Raw genomic sequence first — 17,205 nt, forward strand, 5'->3', positions numbered from 1 at the left:
TTTTTCAAAATTTTGTAAAACCAACATGAGTTAGTTTTGTTTGTTTGTTTGTTTTTTTGCGGTACGCGGGCCTCTCACTGTTGTGGCCTCTCCCGTTGCAGAGCACAGGCTCCAGACGCACAGGCTCAGTGGCCATGGCTCACGGGCCCAGCCGCTCCGCGGCATGTGGGTTCTTCCCGGACCAGGGCACGAAACCGTGTCCCCTGCATTGGCAGGCAGACTCTCAACCACTGCGCCACCAGGGAAGCCCTGAGTTAGCTTTTATAATCAGGAAAATATGTTATTTTGTCAAAGCATCTCCTTTTGAGTGGTGAACACTTCTTGAAGAGGCCACAGGTTCATCCTCTGACACTTAAGTGGTGGGTTAGAGTCAAGTCAGAGGCTTATGGCTAGACCTATAGGTGAAAAAGGTGCAGACTAAAGGCAGAGCACAGAATGGAGCTTATAACAAACTTTGGTCTTTGCAGACAAATGAGCCAGATGGCATGTGAGGGTCTCTGTTCAGAAATATTAGGAATAAATCACAGAGGCCTTGGGAATCAGCCAGTGGGTCTTTTATTCTACTGTGAAGAAAGTCACTGTGCAGCATGTGTCACGCTCTGAGATGGGCTGAGGCTTTGTGTGTGTGTTGCATTGTTTGGTTTCGTTTTAAGCTCAAGTAGGCCTTGAGGTACCAACTAGAATCTGCACAGGCTGAGCTCTAAGCTTCCCAACATGAATTTACTATACAATGTGGTGCAGGGCATTTAGCTACTGAAACTGAGATATGCTTATTGATATCATGGGTGGGGTGTAAGGATGGCTTCCCTACAATCTCTCAGGGCTGTTGGAAGGGACAGAGAAATGTGAAGTGCTTTTCTCAGTATGTATTATACATCACAAATCCAAAGCAAACAACTAACCAAACAATCCTGTGTAAGAGAAAAATTGGCAATTTGTAAATACTACATTTAGGTGAGAACTGGGGCAAATATTAAACTGTTTTTGAGACTCTGATATCATCTGTAAAGTGGAGATAATAATAGTCACCGCTTCACAGTGTGGTACAATGATTGAATGTGTCTATGTATATAAAATACTAAGCAGGGTGTCTAGCATAGGTTAGTGCTTATTGTTAGCCATTTTTATTATTATTACTGTTATCAACATCAACTTTACAGCCTTTACTCTCTATGAATTTGTCACTCTTCTCAGGGTGATTCATAGAAGTAGTTGGTACTTCCCTCAGATGTATTTATTCTCTGAACAAAAATAACTGCTTCAGAATAGCGCCCACTCTTTAGAAGATAGTTTTACTCATTTATGGTGATAAAAGTACAGTGATGATTTAAAAATAGAGAGCCTTCGGTCATTTCAGGACCTTTCATAGAATAGTTTTGCATATGGAGCAAACAGATATTTTTACTGTTAGAGATAGAAATGATGAAAGAAATTAATGTTTCTGTGGAAATACCTTTAATCACAATAACTAAGCAAATGGCATTATGTATTAAAGCTGCAAATGATCCTGCTAAGAATGTAGGTTGGCATCCTTATAATGGGGGTCTATCCCCAATGCATCACAGAGTGGTTAGAACCTGCAAGTCTCAGGATTAGAGTGGGACATGGAAGTCATCTATAAGCTTATAAGAGTTTTGCATGGAAAAACTCCAGGAATTAGCAACTCTCCACCTGTAATTATTAGTTGCCTTAAATATTTTCTGCAGTACAGGAAACAACATGCAAACAAAAACAATGAAATCCATTACTTACTCTGGTCCTTTGGTAACCAGTTTAGAAAACCTGTCTGTATTTTTTTTATTTTCTGAACATAGAGTCACTGATGATTACAAAATCAAAATGAAAACAAAACTCTGTTCTTTAGAGTGCTTATTGCATGAATTGCTAGAGGCCTTGCTGGTTGGAGAAAATCAGTGGTCAGTTTATTAGAGAAAATTACATGTGCCAAGCCCCATAGGCAAGAAGTGTAGATTTTCCTGCAGGATCACTAAATTCATTGAGATAGGGAGAGATTTAGCAAGCTGTAGCAAACATGGATGAATTGTTACTGAGGCAACCACTTGCCAAAATGGCTTTCCAGACGAGGGGAAAACTTTTCACTGGCTCATTTAGTTACCTTAATACTTTAATAAGAAATTCATTTTAATTTTTCATTCATTTTCCGTAATTGTGAAGACTAACAAATGCTGGCAAATACATAGTTTCCCTTTATACCACTTTCCACCAAAACCAGGCTGTGGATGGCTAAAGATCAAAGTCATTCCTAAAGTAGCTTCTTCATAAATTGGTTGAAAATTTGAATACTTTATCTTTGCTTTTTGAATAGACAAATGTTTACTAGCCATAATGCTATATCACAGTGACAGATAGCCTTGGTTTACACCAGTAGAAAAATGTAATTTTGGAAGAAGCCATTTGCAGTTGGCTATGAATCTATTCTATTTATAATATTGAATATAAACACACAAATCTCACAGAGAGGAGAATGTCTTTCCAGTTGAATTCTCTATCAAACTGAGACATAGAATGTTAATTCTGCACCAGTGTTGATGAGTTCTGATTCTAAAAACATTCCTTTTAATGCATCACCAAATACTTAAGTCTGAGGTTAGTTGAAACTATTAGAATATTTTTCACCTTTTAGAATAAATGCTTTATTAAAATGCACATTTAAATGAGACACATCACTGAGACCTGATTACTTAAGTTGCTAAGTCCTCAATAACAATAATTAAAGCTTCCATCTCATTACTAATAAAATGACAAACTGAATATTGTTTATGCACTACTAAAATTAAAATTTATTTTAGAAGAAAATCTTGAATGTTACTGAATCAAAAGTCAATATAGATTGATAATTTACTTAAATCTATTTCATCTATTACATTTACTTCCAAAATAAAGAGAAAATAGAAAAAGAAACAAATTCTTTTCTATCCTATATGAATTACATTCTTGGGCACTGCTATTAGTGGAATGAAGATCTGGTCTCAAATCTTACATTTATGACTTACAAGTTATTTGACCTATGACATTTATTTACCTCAGTTTTCTTTTTTTTTTTAATTAAATGCGGCCACTAATACTACCTTATTAGTTTTCTGTGAGATTAAAATGAGAAAACAAATGCCTTTTCCCTGCCTTTTCTAAGCAATGAGGAGGGGACTGGTTTCTGGAGTTTCACTCTGCTCTCAGGCCTTCACTGACTGCCCTGACTACATCACACCCCTTCACACACCTTACAGAACTAGAATGAATTATAATTGCTCTTTTGTTTCTATTCATTTATGACTTGGGTAAACAGATAGGTATCCCAAATTCAAGGAGCTCTGAGTGTAAGCTCTATGAATGCAGTATTTTGCTTACCTTTGGTCTTTGTTTTGGTGCATTATTTTTGCTCATTTTTGTATATTCCATGTTTTTGCTATAACTTTCAAAGAGTAGGTGTTTGTTAACAGACACTTGCTGAGTGAACAAACACACAAAATCCCTGTAGACCACGTGTGATAAAGTTTTGAGGGAGGAGTAATATCTAAAACTAATAATCGGGGTCAGATGAGAAAAGTAGACTATATCAGACTCAGAACCAGAAATTCAAGAGGCGCAACTGAGGCCACACTAAGAGTGAGAGCACCTGAAGGAATCATGTGGCAGACAGATGTTCTAGGTGGCTCCCTCCGTGACTCCCACCTGCTGAAAGTCATGTCTTCATGTAATCCTCTCCCCTGAGTTTGGGCAGGACCTGTGAATTGATTCTAACCTAGAGAATATGGCAAAGGCAATGCAATGTGCATGCTTACATTGTATAAGACTGCAATGTCGGTGTGGCTAGAGTCTCTCTTTCTCTTATTGGCTTTGAAGAAGCCAGCTGCCATGAACTGTACAGTCACAAGGAACTGAATGCTACCAACAACCATATGAGCAGTGAAACAGATTCTTCCCTCAACAAATCTACAAATGAGAACCCACTCCTAGCTGACATCTCGATTCCTACCTTGTGAGACCCTAAGCATAGGACCCCTCTAAACTGTGCCCAGACTCCCAACCCACAAAAACTGTGACATAATAAATGTGCATGGTTTAAGCCACCAAGTTTGTGTTACTTTGTTACACAAATAGAAAACTAATACTAAGCAATCAAGGTTAAGATATAAAAGCAAAGAAGAAACAAAACCAAAGGTTCAAAGATGTGCAGGTAGAGAAAAAAAAACATTCATATCAGATTTTTCTAAAGCCATAAAATATTCATGAAGTGATACCTTCATAAGATCAGCTCCAACTTGTCTCAAAGGGACCAGACCTTGGGGCCATGGGCAACATTAATGCAATATTAGTTACAATTTTCTTGTGAGCTACATAACACAATTCTGCTTCAGAGTCACAGCCTTGTGCTCTTTGCCCCAAACAAATGTATTAAAATGTGTCTTGATCACAAGAGATGAGCAAAGACTAGTGCAAATCCTTTATCACTAATGACAAAAGCTATAATGTATGTGTCAGTAGCATCACTTTGAGATCCAAAAATAACACATAGCTTGAATGTCAAAGCAAGTAGCAGTATTTTCCCTAATGATATTGTGAATTGTTACATAAAAACCAGCAAAGGGAGCACAAGGATAGAAGTTTTTTCAAATACCCTGAGGAGTTTCCTTAATGAAGAGGAAGTGATCCTGTACATGGCAGAAATCTTGTAACTAGATGGAAGTATCATATAAAGTAGAAAGAATTATTCCAGCTTAGGGAGTTCTAGCTCTGTGTGGGACACCATACCTAATTCTGCTGTATGTGAGCAAGACTGGGAATTCTGATCCTCCCAGTTTATGTGTGGGCCACAGTCACCCTAGTAGTATAGTGATCTGTCATCCAGGGCTGTGCAGACTCCCAGTGCAACAGCTCAGGGAGGTCCTGCCCTACAAAGAGGTGGCAGAAATGTGTAGTCCTTGTTTGCCGGAAGTTCTCTGCTTTCAAGCATCCTAGTCTCCTCTCTCCCAAAAGGACCAGAAGGCAGGTTGCCTGGCAGGCTTGATCTTAGCTGCCACCACCTCAATCCAAAGTGGAAGAGATGAACACCCCTCCCCCAGATACTTCTAAGCCTAAGCTGATTTTGTTAACTAGAGCTTAGTTTTGGGGTATTTGTATTTGAGGCATCCTGCAAAATACTTATGAGTGCTAAAACAAAATATTTGAAGACATAATGCCTAAAATCATAGGCGATCCATTATCAGTTTAGGCCATACAGTTGCCATGAGTTGTTTTCTGTTGATGTTATTTTTGCTTTTCTTCTCTCACTCAAGTGTCAGACAGCTTTGATGCACCTACTCCTTGCCAGGCACTGTTAGCCTTTGGGTTACTGGGAGGGAGAAGCATATTGCAAACCCTTTATTCTCATGAAATAAGGTTGCAGGGTTCACATGTTTACTGCAACAGATCCATTGGTTATTAAAAAAAAATTATCATAAAAGTTGAAAAAAAAGAAAGGAAAATTAGTTCCTCATGGAAAAGGGAATGTAAAATTAGAACTAATTTTTTATAAGCACTAATAGCTAAAGTTCTGTTATTAAATGAAACATAGACCTACAACCATTGCCACTTAAAATGCAATTATGAAAATGTAATTTCCCATTTCTTTTTATCTTTTGTCTAAGTTTCTCTACATTATTTATTAATTAGTTCTTGCAGGGATCCCAAGAGATAAGGATGATATTACTAATATCCCAGTTGTACAGACTTTAGTAGCTTACTCCAAGTCAGTAAAGCTGAGCTTAAAATAGAGACAAAATGAACAAGGGAGATTAGGTATTTCATTGGATGCAAGAATTTTAGAATTGGAAGAGACCTAATCCAACCTTTACATTATATATAGAATAAGAGCAGGAGGATGAATGACTTGCTGTAAGGTCTCACAGCTCTCACCAATTTCTAAACCACCCCGCATTCTATTTCCCATTCCTCCAGTTAGCCATTCCATACCAGTTATTCCCTAACTGTGCAGAACTGAGTACTGGGCAAGGTGCTGTGATTTTGTGAGCCAGAACCGTGGTTCTCGCTCATTAGGGGCTCTTCAGTCTATTGGAGGGTGCAACAAAGGGTTAAAGATGTTGGACTAGATGAGCAGGGACCTAGAGGAGCTAAAAAAGTTTAGATGTAATCCTAGTATTCTTCTCTAGAAATAAGTCTCAATATGCATGGAGAGGAAAGGTGTGGCCAAAGGACATTTACAGCAGGATGATGTATACATAAGCTCTAAGGTGGCTCAAACACTCAAATGCCTGCAGCGGCTGAGAATTTCATACAAAAGGGTGAACTCGTGCATGGTGTGAGTGCACATGCAACACTGTGTTGAGGGCTGTGGTTGCCGGAGGCTGAGTGCCCCAGTTAAAAAGGCACAACCATACTCAGCCCTGCCTCAATATTCCCCTGTGTGTACGTGAGCCCAGTGCTGCTACAGCTTCTGATTTTTTTTTCCCAAAGACATCACAATATAGAGTTTGTGAAATTTCCTGAAGCTCTTAACTTGGCTGCTGGCCTCATAGGAGCAGAACTAGAGTAAGTTGTCCATCCAATTAGCAAATACACAATATATAAAGAACATCTTTAACATGAGTTGTGCTTAAATTCAATCCTTTCCCCTGGAGATAATTGCATAGGCTTGTTCATTGTGTTTTTCTGAACATCTGGTTGTTACTAGTGACGGCCTACACTGATCAAAACCTTAACAACTGAGGAATTTCCAAAAGCTGCATTTTTTATCCAGCCAAATGGCATGGTAATGGTATATGTGAACTTATGTCCTTCTCCCTTTTATAGCAGTGCTGGAGTATCTAATTTACCTTCTGGGATTAATCTATCCCTATTATAGGTGTTAAAGGAGCCCATTTCTACAAGCGGGGTGTTCAGCAGTTCTTGATGTCATGTACCATTTTAACAGGCTTAATGCAGGTCAGGCACAGTGCAAGGGCTTTATATACATTATCTCATTTATCCAAATGGTCACTCTATGGGATGGGTACTATTACTGTTCAAATTCATCTGAAAAACTGAGGCTCAAATAGGTTAAACAATTTTCAAAGTCACACGTCCATTAAGTAGTTGAGTGTGATTGGAACCTAGATAATAATGATTTTAAAGTCAATGTTTTTGCTATTGTATCTCCCTGTGATGTGAACACAAGTGGTCAACTAGTGAAAAATTTAGTAAGTACCACATACTTTCTCTATACAACAGCGAACAATCTAGATCATGATTTTCTTTTCAGTTTAGACTATAAAATCGTATTTTCTTTTGAGTCTAGAGTAGAAATGTCTAGATTTTCTGATATCTTGTAGGCAGAGGTCAACTCAATAGAAGGAAAGAGGCTGATTTTTCAGAACTTGGGGTAATTATTCTACTACAGTGTGTATCCCACCATTGTGGTAATATATACATATATACAAAGCAGATCTGGATAATAGAAAACTAACAGGAAAAAAAGTTTATAGTTTGAAATGGAAGTATAAAAGTTCAAAGTTGCAGTTCCTTTCATTACAAATTAGTGATGGTGCTGGAGATGCATTGGGTTGGAGCAGGGTGAAGTCAATGGTATATGAGTATTGAGTCTTTCCTTCCAACCTTGCAGACAGACTAAGTTTCAATTACTTGTTCCATACCCTGCTAACTTTGTGAACTTTGGCAAATAATAACCGTTATAAGCCTTATTTTCTTGACCTTGTAAAGACTGGTGAAAAGATTAAATGAAATAATATTTATCAAGTTCCTAGCAGAGTGTTTAGAACAGAGTAGATACCCATAAATACCACTTCTTCCCTTTGCTTTTCTCTTTATTGTTTCTCTGCTCATAGAAGACTTTCAAAGCCTGGGGACTGGGGAGAATTCTCTTAGGGCTAACTAACCACAATGGGTCCAAAGATGCCCCCAGTTAGAAGGATAATGATGAATGTTTCCTAGTATTAGACACTGTGCCAAGTCCAATAATGAATGTGCATGTCCAGTAATAATTAACCTTCCTGGCAATCTTGTGTGAGAATTGCCATAACTTTAACCATTTCATAGACAATGAAGTTGAACTATGGAGAGATTACATGATTTGTCCCAGATTAACTTGCCTAATAAACTGTAGTGTTTGAAGATGAATTTGTTTCTGTGCTAAGAAGCCTAAACCTGAGCACAGCAGTAAAGAACAACAGTGGCTGGCCCTTAGCCTTAGTCAAGGTAACTACAGGCACCATAAATTCTTAAACTTGTGTCTTTACTTTTGACAGTGAAACATGAAATAATTTAGTATTTCTTCTCAGATGATATTTACTTTCCCCTTTGCTCCAATATTCCACCCCACAACATTTTGTTCTTTAATACAAAATTAATAAAATAATATTTAATATATATTAAATATATTAATATAATAGGATTATACGAGAGTGTTCATTTAGAATATGCACAAATGTTTTTATTTAAATATAATTGCTCTTAAAATCAACATGGTCCTCCAAAATGTAGCAACATTTTGGGAATGAAAAACTGAATATGCCAGTAACATGGATTATGTTAAGGCCTGTGCAATATTTTTCTATGAAATAATTTTTTTCCTTCAAAGTATTCAGTAATCTCATAGCCAGCAGTTTAATTATTTCTATGCAAGTGTAATAACTTCCTGATAACCAAGAGCACTGTCTTGTGACAAAACTGGTTTCTATGTACTTTTTAATAAGGAAGGGTTCAGAGGGGTGATTTTTTGATATCCCTTAAGGCTTTTTAGAAGAGATCTTATTCAAGCAATACATTTTCTAAACAGGTAAAGGGAGCAGTAAACTTCTCAGAAAGGCTAAAGCATCTCATTTCTTTCTTACATTTTTGTTCTCTAGGAATAGTTCTCTGCAAGACCACAGGTGGTTATAAAAGCATCCAGACAACTACACTCCTGCTCAAAATCCCAGAACACTTAAGAAATATTAATACCTGCACTAAATTGCTGATAATAATAATAAAAATAAGGAACAGAAATTTTATAGACTTGGAAATTCTGTGAAAACTCTTCTCTATAGTTTTAACACAGTTCTTCTCACATTCAGCTCTGAAACTTTCATCTGTAATAATGACAACCAGTGTTCTGCTTGAGTGGATACCTAATCCTTCCAATAAGTGCCAGTCACTAAAAAATCTCTGTCCCATGAAGCAGAAACCTACTATTTTGCTGAATTTTACTGCTCGTTTTTCAGGAACAATGTGACTTGAAAATTTCATGCTGACTTCTCTACTGTATCAATTATATACAAAAATAGATCTGTTCCTTATGATTTTTAAAAGTTAGATTCTTACATTGATTATAGACTGGAAAGAGATCTTTATGTTTTTGGCTGGTAATCCTATAGGCTGGAGAATTTAACTAAGCTGTGATTCAGAATTGTTTGGCTTTAGAAAGAAAAAAAATTTTATTCAGCAAACACCCTAGGAGATTCTGATCTAGTGGCTACTTTATGCTGGCGCTTAAGAGGTTATGTTTTTTGTTTTAAATCTTCTCAGGAAAAAGTAGCAATATATATCGAGCATAGGTTAAAATATATGAATATATGTAATATGTATTATATATATATTTTAGTCATTTATACCTATATATGTTATGAATGTATACACATTTTAAAAGATAATATACAAACTCTACCTATACTTTCTCCTAGAAATTCCTTATATACAAACATATCCTCTATTTTGACACATAAAATTACTTCATGTTCAGGACTGTTCAGTCATTACAGCTTTTTTAAAAATTATTTAAGAACGAGGGACAATTTAAATGTCCAACACTAGGGGATGTGACTAAATAAATTATTATCTAGCCAAACAATGGAATATTATGTAAGTATTAGAAACCAAATGTTAGATTTATACAGATGAAATTGATTAAAGAAAAACTATCCAAGATATATTGCTAGAATATGGTATATTGTAGTATAAACCAGAAAATTTAGCAAAATGATACAGAGAAGGTGTTTACTTCTCATTTTAAATCCTTTTCTGTGAGCTAAATTTTATTCTTTTCAGTTTGTATTTACATGTATTACTTTTATAACTTAAATTCAAAATTCAAAATTCTAATGTTCTGGTGTTTGTTCTGTATTAGAACACTGTGGGCCTCATATGATTTTGGTGTCTTAGGATAAAGTTTAATGACTAGAGTGCTGAGCAATCAAATCAATATTATTATTTAAAATTTTTCCCAGGGTGAAAAATATTTATCTTGTACTCAAAAATGATCACACGTCAGTTATCTTTTAAGTAGACTACATGCTCAAGGTTGCTTTATAATACCCCTTCTGTGAGAGTGAGATGAAATATGATAAGAAAGTATACCATTTCACACCACAACCTAAAGACAGCACCTTATGGAGACCTGATGAAATAAGTGCAACTGATAAAATAAACGCAACTGTGTGATTTCCAACAAAAATAATAATTAAAAAATGAAGGTGAAAAGTTTACCTATGTTGTGAATCAGTAATGATATCCCGACTCTGACAAAACTCAGTTCAGGCAGTTGACGGTAATAAATTGAAAATTTCTGTTTTCTACGTTGGTAGATACTTTTTCTTTTGTTTTAGTAACTATTATGTGTTAACCTTGTGATGAAAAGGCAGAGAGGTGACAGGGCCAACTCTCAGAACTCTGGAAGTTAGGAGCCTTGAGTGTCATCCTAAAAGATGGAAGGATAAGCCTTGAACACACCACTTAACCTCTCTGCGCTTCAGCTTTCCTATCCTCGGCGAGGTGAGAATAACACTTGCCATCCACCCCCATAAAGGGGTTGAAAGGACTGAGGAAGTCTGTGGAAAGTACTTTGAACCTCTCAGAAGTAAGCTTTTACAGAAGTACAAAGCCTTACATCAAAGGTTATGATGACACGCTCTTACCTTTCTGAGACATCAGGGAACGGTTCCTGGATAGGATAATGTATAGGCCTGACACTGAGTGTCCTTTTCATTAAAATAATTGCCATGGGAACTTCTTTTCTTTTTTATGTGGACATCGTTCACATGCAGCCTTGACAAAACCCGATGTCCCTTCTCAGATCACTGTGAGGGGTTTCTGAGGCTCATTTTTGGCTCATTCAGCTGTGTTGTTCAGCCAACAGGTATAAAATATGTTATCCCCTAACTCTCTCTTTAGGCATTGCTAGAAATAATCTTCTGGGGCAAAAAAAAAAAAAAGTAGAATACATTCCAGGAGGTTATTTATGCTATGGCTGCATTTGAGGCAGGACAGAGCTAATTCACTCACACCAACTGTTCATGAGGACTTTTTCTAGAATCATAGCTCTTTCTCCAGCTATCCATCCTGCATTATTGAGTACCACTTGTGCACTAAGTCCTATAAAGGAATGTTATATCAGTCCTAGAAAAGGAATTTGCCTGCTAAATAGTGCTGAAATTGCATAGCAATTTAAATATTTCTTCAAATCAACACCTTGAGCAGAAGTTTGCAGTACTGGTCCCACATTAAAATCACCTGGATGATTTTAACAAGATGAGTTAAATTAGAATCTCTGAGGCTGCCGATGCCTCTGAAGAGATATGTTTGAAAAGTGGTTAATATATGTTGTAAACGTAAATGAATGAATGGATGAATAAATAGTTTTCCAGGTATTTACTGAGTAAGACCCCTGATCTAGAGGGTCAAACATGGCTATGATATCAGTACCATTGCAACTGTAAAGTGCTGGCTCTGTTCTATGCAACTCCATCTATCACCACTGCATTTCTCAAGGCTCTTCTGAGTGACTCATGGATTGCTTATAAGAGCATCAACTAGAGTGATGGCTTGTTAAAAATGCATATTCCCAGGCCCGACCGCTGACCTACAGACTCAGAACCTCATAGCGGGGAGATAGGATAGGGTTAGGCATTTAAAATCATTTTCTCAAGTGATTAATTCTTATGTATTAAGTTTTAAAACAGTGTCTAAAACCCTCTCTGGACCTTTCCTTACCTATCTATCATTTTTTGACCTTTCTCAGGACCCAGATCCTCTGCTCAGCATTTAGGGCACATTACCTCTTTTAATCTGTACAAATGATCGCAATTCTCACTCACAGAAGAGGAAATTAAGGCCAAGAGGAGAGAAATGACTTGCTCAAAATTACATATTTAGGGCTTCCCTGGTGGCGCAGTGGTTGAGAGTCTGACTGCCGATGCAGGGGACACAGGTTCGTGCCCCAGTCTGGGAAGATCCCGCATGCCATGGACCGGCTAGGCCCGTGAGCCATGGCCACTGCGCCTGTGTGTCCAGAGCCTGTACTCCGCAACAGTGAGAGGCCACAACAGTGAGAGGCCCGTGTACCGCAAAAAAAAAAAAAAAAAATTACATATTTAGAAAAGGGTAAAACCAATAACCAAACTGATGTTTATCTTTCTCAAAAACTCTTTAACACTTTACTCCTTGACACTTACTTTATTCCCTCCAGTCATCAGGTCTTGGCCGCTCCTTATCCCATTGCTCTATCTTTTAATGCTGGAATGCTAAGCACTCTTATATCATACTCACCAAATGATCACCTTCACTTTCTCCTGGACTCATCAACAAAGGAACCACTATTTTCAGTGATCTTTTCCTGAAGGTTCTAGGCCTTCTGACTTCAGGGGAAGCTGACCCCTCAACTTTGCTCATCACATCTCACTGAGACCAAATTGGTCTTGGATGAGCTCTTCTAATACTGCCCTGTCGGCTGCATCATATCCTCCTGCCTGCCTCTCTCCATCTTTCCCACAACTCTAGAGGGAGAGGCAGCTTTTGCTGTTACCCCACCCCTTCTCACTTCCTGAGCACTCTCACGCCCAAACTCGGGGCCGCCCTGGACTCTCCCTCTTCACTAGCTCTAATCTCACCTTTGTTTAAATATGTTTAAATTCCACCATTTCCAAGTACTAAAATTATCTGAGTTTGAAAAGGGTTCTCTTTCTGTTTTCTCAATCTCTCCTGTATCTCTCCTCTATTTTCTCATTACCACTTTCCTCCTTAACCCTATTCTCCCCTTGATACAGCTCTCTTCAGTTATCAAGATCCATCTTCAGGCCAAATCCATTTGTCAATGTTCAGTACCTCCTCAGCATCTGCTCACGTGACATTTAATCTTCTTAAACTCTCCCCGCCCTTAGCCTCTGGGATGATCAGCCTTTGTAGTTTTGTTTTGAGTTCTCTTGTTCTTTGCCTCTACTTAAACAAGACTCAAAACTTTTTTGAACCTCATAATTTTTACCTCTAAAACAGAAAAAATAATATTGAGCTCAAGATGTAATTACAGAGGCACAAGGAAGTGAAATGTCTACTTTATTTATTGACATTCAGCAAACATTTACATACATACATCTACTCTATGTATAGCACTAAATACTGGGGTGTAAAGATGAAATTGACATGGTCACTGATATTAAGGAACTTCAAAGTGATTTGAAGATCTTGACAATTAATTATAGTGCTTCATTCATTTCCTTATTTATTCAATTAATTTTAACTGAGTGTCTATGATATGTCGAGAAGTTACCTAGGCACTGGAGACATAACAGTGAACCAGTTTGAATAAGCACTGCTCTCATGAAGCTTAGTGATACAGTCATCTAGCTAGCTAGATAGTATCAGAGAGCACTAACTGCTATGCAGGAAAAAATTAGTAATAAAACAGAGTTGTGGCAGTGAGGTATGCTAGAACTGTGGTCAGAAACTATTTCTCTGTGGATGTGACATTTGGTCTAAGGTCTAAATGATGACAAGGAGAATCCGATACTCAGAAAGAGTATTACTGCAAGTGCAAAGGTCCTGAAGTTTGAATGAAGTTAGTATGTCAGATGGGTAGAAAGAAAGCCACAGGGGCTTTTTGAATGGTGAAGAGAGTTTGGAGAGGTCTTGTATGCCATGCTAATTAAGGACTCTATTTTTAACACTAGATGCAAAGGAAAGTCACTAAGAGGTTTCAGTTAGGAGAACGCCATAATTTAATAAATATTTTAAAGAATCATGTGAAAACAGTGTGGATAATTCATTGTACTGGAAGCTGGAGAACTAGTTATGAGTCTATCTCAGTAAATCAGGCAAGAGATGGTTGAAATGGGGGTAGTGGCAATGGAGATGGTACGAAATGCTCAAATTTTGGTTACAGTATATGCCATATACTAATATTTATTTATTTGGTGTTTTATATTTTACGTACAAGAATTTTAGTTCTCTGAGCACTTGATGTCATTTTGGTCACTGTTCTACTACCCCAGTCTCTAGAACAGTTCCTGACATACAGAAGATGGTTAAAAAGTTAGCATTTGTTGAATAAATGAATAAATGGCTTGGGTGTGGGTGCTGAGATAAACCACTAAGTTTTAGATAAACTTTAGATAAACCACTACAACTTGAGAAGCATATCCAACTGGGTAGTAATTGGATCAAGGAGGGCTGCAGGGATGGGATGGTCTTCAAAGTTCAATACCCAAGGATCAGAGGGACTGGAAAGATGAGGATAAGAGGAGAGAACATGGAATAAGATGGACAAGCATCTAAATCATGGCTTCACCACTCACTAGCTACGCTTGAGCAAGTTCTCACCAGCTACTGTGCAGTCTTGAGCAAGTTACTTAACTTCTCTTAGCCTTGTTTCCTCATTTTCAAAAAGGAGATAAAAAAGAGAACTATTCTCAAAGAGTAACAGAGGATTCAGTGAGAGTTCACGTATATAGTATTTAGCACTTTGGCTCAATAAATGCTAGCTGTTATTACTATCATCATTAATTACAATAAAATAGGTGAGCTGGAGGTCTGGCTGAATAACAGATACAAGAATTACTTCTTACAGTTTCTTATGTTTTATTCATGTATTTCATTCTTTAATCTTTGTGTGAACTTTAGAACATGGCTCAGTTGCAAATGGAAAAAAAAAAAGGAAAGAAAAGTAGAATAACATAATCTAAGAGACCTGAGGATTTGAGATCATAGCCACTTTAAAAGTTGTACTTAGGGGGCTTCCCTGGTGGCACAGTGGTTGAGAATCTGCCTGCCAATGCAGGGGACATGGGTTCGAGCCCTGGTCTGGGAAGATCCCACATGCCACGGAGCAACTAGGCCCGTGAGCCACAACTACTGAGCCTGCGCATCTGGAGCCTGTGCTCCGCAACGAGAGGCCGCGACAGTGAGAGGCCCGCGCACTGCGATGAAGAGTAGCCCCTGCTCCCCGCAACTAGAGAAAGCCCTCGCACAGAAACGAAGATCCAACACACCCAAAAATAAATAAATAAATACATTTATTAAAAAAAAAAAAAAAAAAAAAAAAAAGTTGTACTTAGTTCTTTAGATAAAGTAAACTTTAGCAGCAATTACAGTTCAAATCCTTTTAGGAGCCAGACCATAAAAGCAGTTAACACTGAGTATTAACTGTCCTGGATAATGTTCCTCTCTGGGTAAAGTCCAATGTAGAAGGGGTCATAAATGCACATTTTAAGGAGCGGACAAGAATAATGGCTAACATTTCTTGAGCACCTTTACATGCCAGATGATGCTTGAGGCATTTTTTTATTTTTATTTTTTGTGACACGTGGGCCTCTCACTATTGTGGCCTCTCCCAGTGCAGAGCACAGGCTCCAGACTTGCAGGCCCAGTGACCATGGCTCACAGGCCCAGCCGCTCCGCGGCATGTGGGATCTTTCTGGACCAGGGCACGAACCCCTGTCTCTTGCATCAGCAGGTGGACTCTCAACCACTGCGCCACCAGGGAAGCCCTGAGGCATTTTTGAGCAGTATTGCACTTAAGCCTCACTACATGAAATTGAAGCCAGGACTATTATACTAATTTTATAGATGGAGAAACTGAGGCACTGAAAAGTGAAACAGTTATCAAGTGCTGGAGCAAGGTTAAAAACCAAGGCACCTGACCCAAGAGTCTTTGTCTTCAGCATTAAGCTTTTCCCTTCTAACTATCCAAAGTATCCAAGAGTAAGATAGTAGTCATTTAGGAAGTGGGAACTGCAGAGTATATATCTGCCTGAAGCATGTAAATAAAATGATGAGAATGATGAAGAAGAAGAATGGTGTGATGGCCAAAAAAACACATCCTTGAGCCAGTTTCCGCCTCTGGGCTACCAAGGTCTAGCAGTGGATGCTGATTTAAAGCAAAATTTAAAAGATATATGGACTTAATACTTGAGAATGATACTGGGGAATATTGATACTTGGCTCCTGACTTGAGAGAATGTGAGGATAATTGCTTTTTTACCTAAACCTTATAGGCAGAGACTCCTAATTTCGATTCAAAACTCCTGATTCATTCTTAGACTACTTCACCTATATTTATATGATTCAAAATATTATTTTGAATATTTTTAACATATAAAAGAAAAGGAGGTATATTGTGAGGAAGTTTTAGAAACACAATATCTTCTTTCTGTTATAGGCTGTTATGGAAGACACAACAAAGTAGATGGAGAGGGCTCATTGTTAGTTTAAAGAAATCCATTAATCTACAGTGTATTCTTGTACTTTTGAAAGATAATTATGCACTGACTAAGAATATTTCCTGGACAAAAAAAAAAAAAAACACAAAAAAACAAAAAAAAACTAATTAAACATAAAGTTTCCTTCAAAGCATATCAATTCTTTAAAAAGAAGGCCTCAAGAAACCCAAACACCAAAATCAATATTCTCTTTTAAAGCTCTGAATGACTTTTACTTGGAGAGATAAGCAAGCTTCTTTATATCCTTTTCTGAAACTAGGTGAGACATAAACCACATTTCTTATAAGATTGTTCTAAATTTTGAATATATTCACAAATAGAATATAATGGGTAATTTATCAAAATCATTCTTCTTGCTTGTATTTTTCTGGTAAATTGAAATAAATGTAAGACTGTGTCTACCAATCAGTAAACGATTAAATATCTTTTAATTCTAAATTCTGAAAAAACGGGAGGGACAAAATGGTGGAGTAGAAGAACTTGAGCTCACCTCCTCTCACAAGCACACCAAAATCACAACTAACTGCTGAACAACCATCAATAAAAAAGACTGGAACCTACCAAAAAAGATATTCTACACCCAAAGGCACAAAGAAGAAACCACAACGAGATGGTCAGAGGAGTGCACTTGTTATAAAAAATTCCATACCAGCCAGAGAACAATTATATCACAGAAATTCTCCCACAGGAGTAAGAGTCCTGAGCCAGATGTCAGGCTCCCCAGCCCTGG

The 17,205-nt window shown here is 37.6% G+C and overlaps 1 protein-coding gene across 1 annotated transcript in view; it reads right to left on the minus strand.

The window, feature by feature from the left end:
* KCNIP4 (potassium voltage-gated channel interacting protein 4) overlaps positions 1-17,205 on the minus strand; it is a gene marked incomplete at its 5' end in the record, with an annotated part of 1,187,261 nt that overhangs the window by 439,046 nt on the left and 731,010 nt on the right. The gene's annotated exons all lie outside the window — the stretch shown is intronic.

This window comes from Mesoplodon mirus (assembly GCF_964341445.2).
Source record: "Mesoplodon mirus genome assembly, chromosome: 2".
In the NCBI taxonomy this organism is placed as follows: Eukaryota; Metazoa; Chordata; class Mammalia; order Artiodactyla; family Ziphiidae; genus Mesoplodon; species Mesoplodon mirus.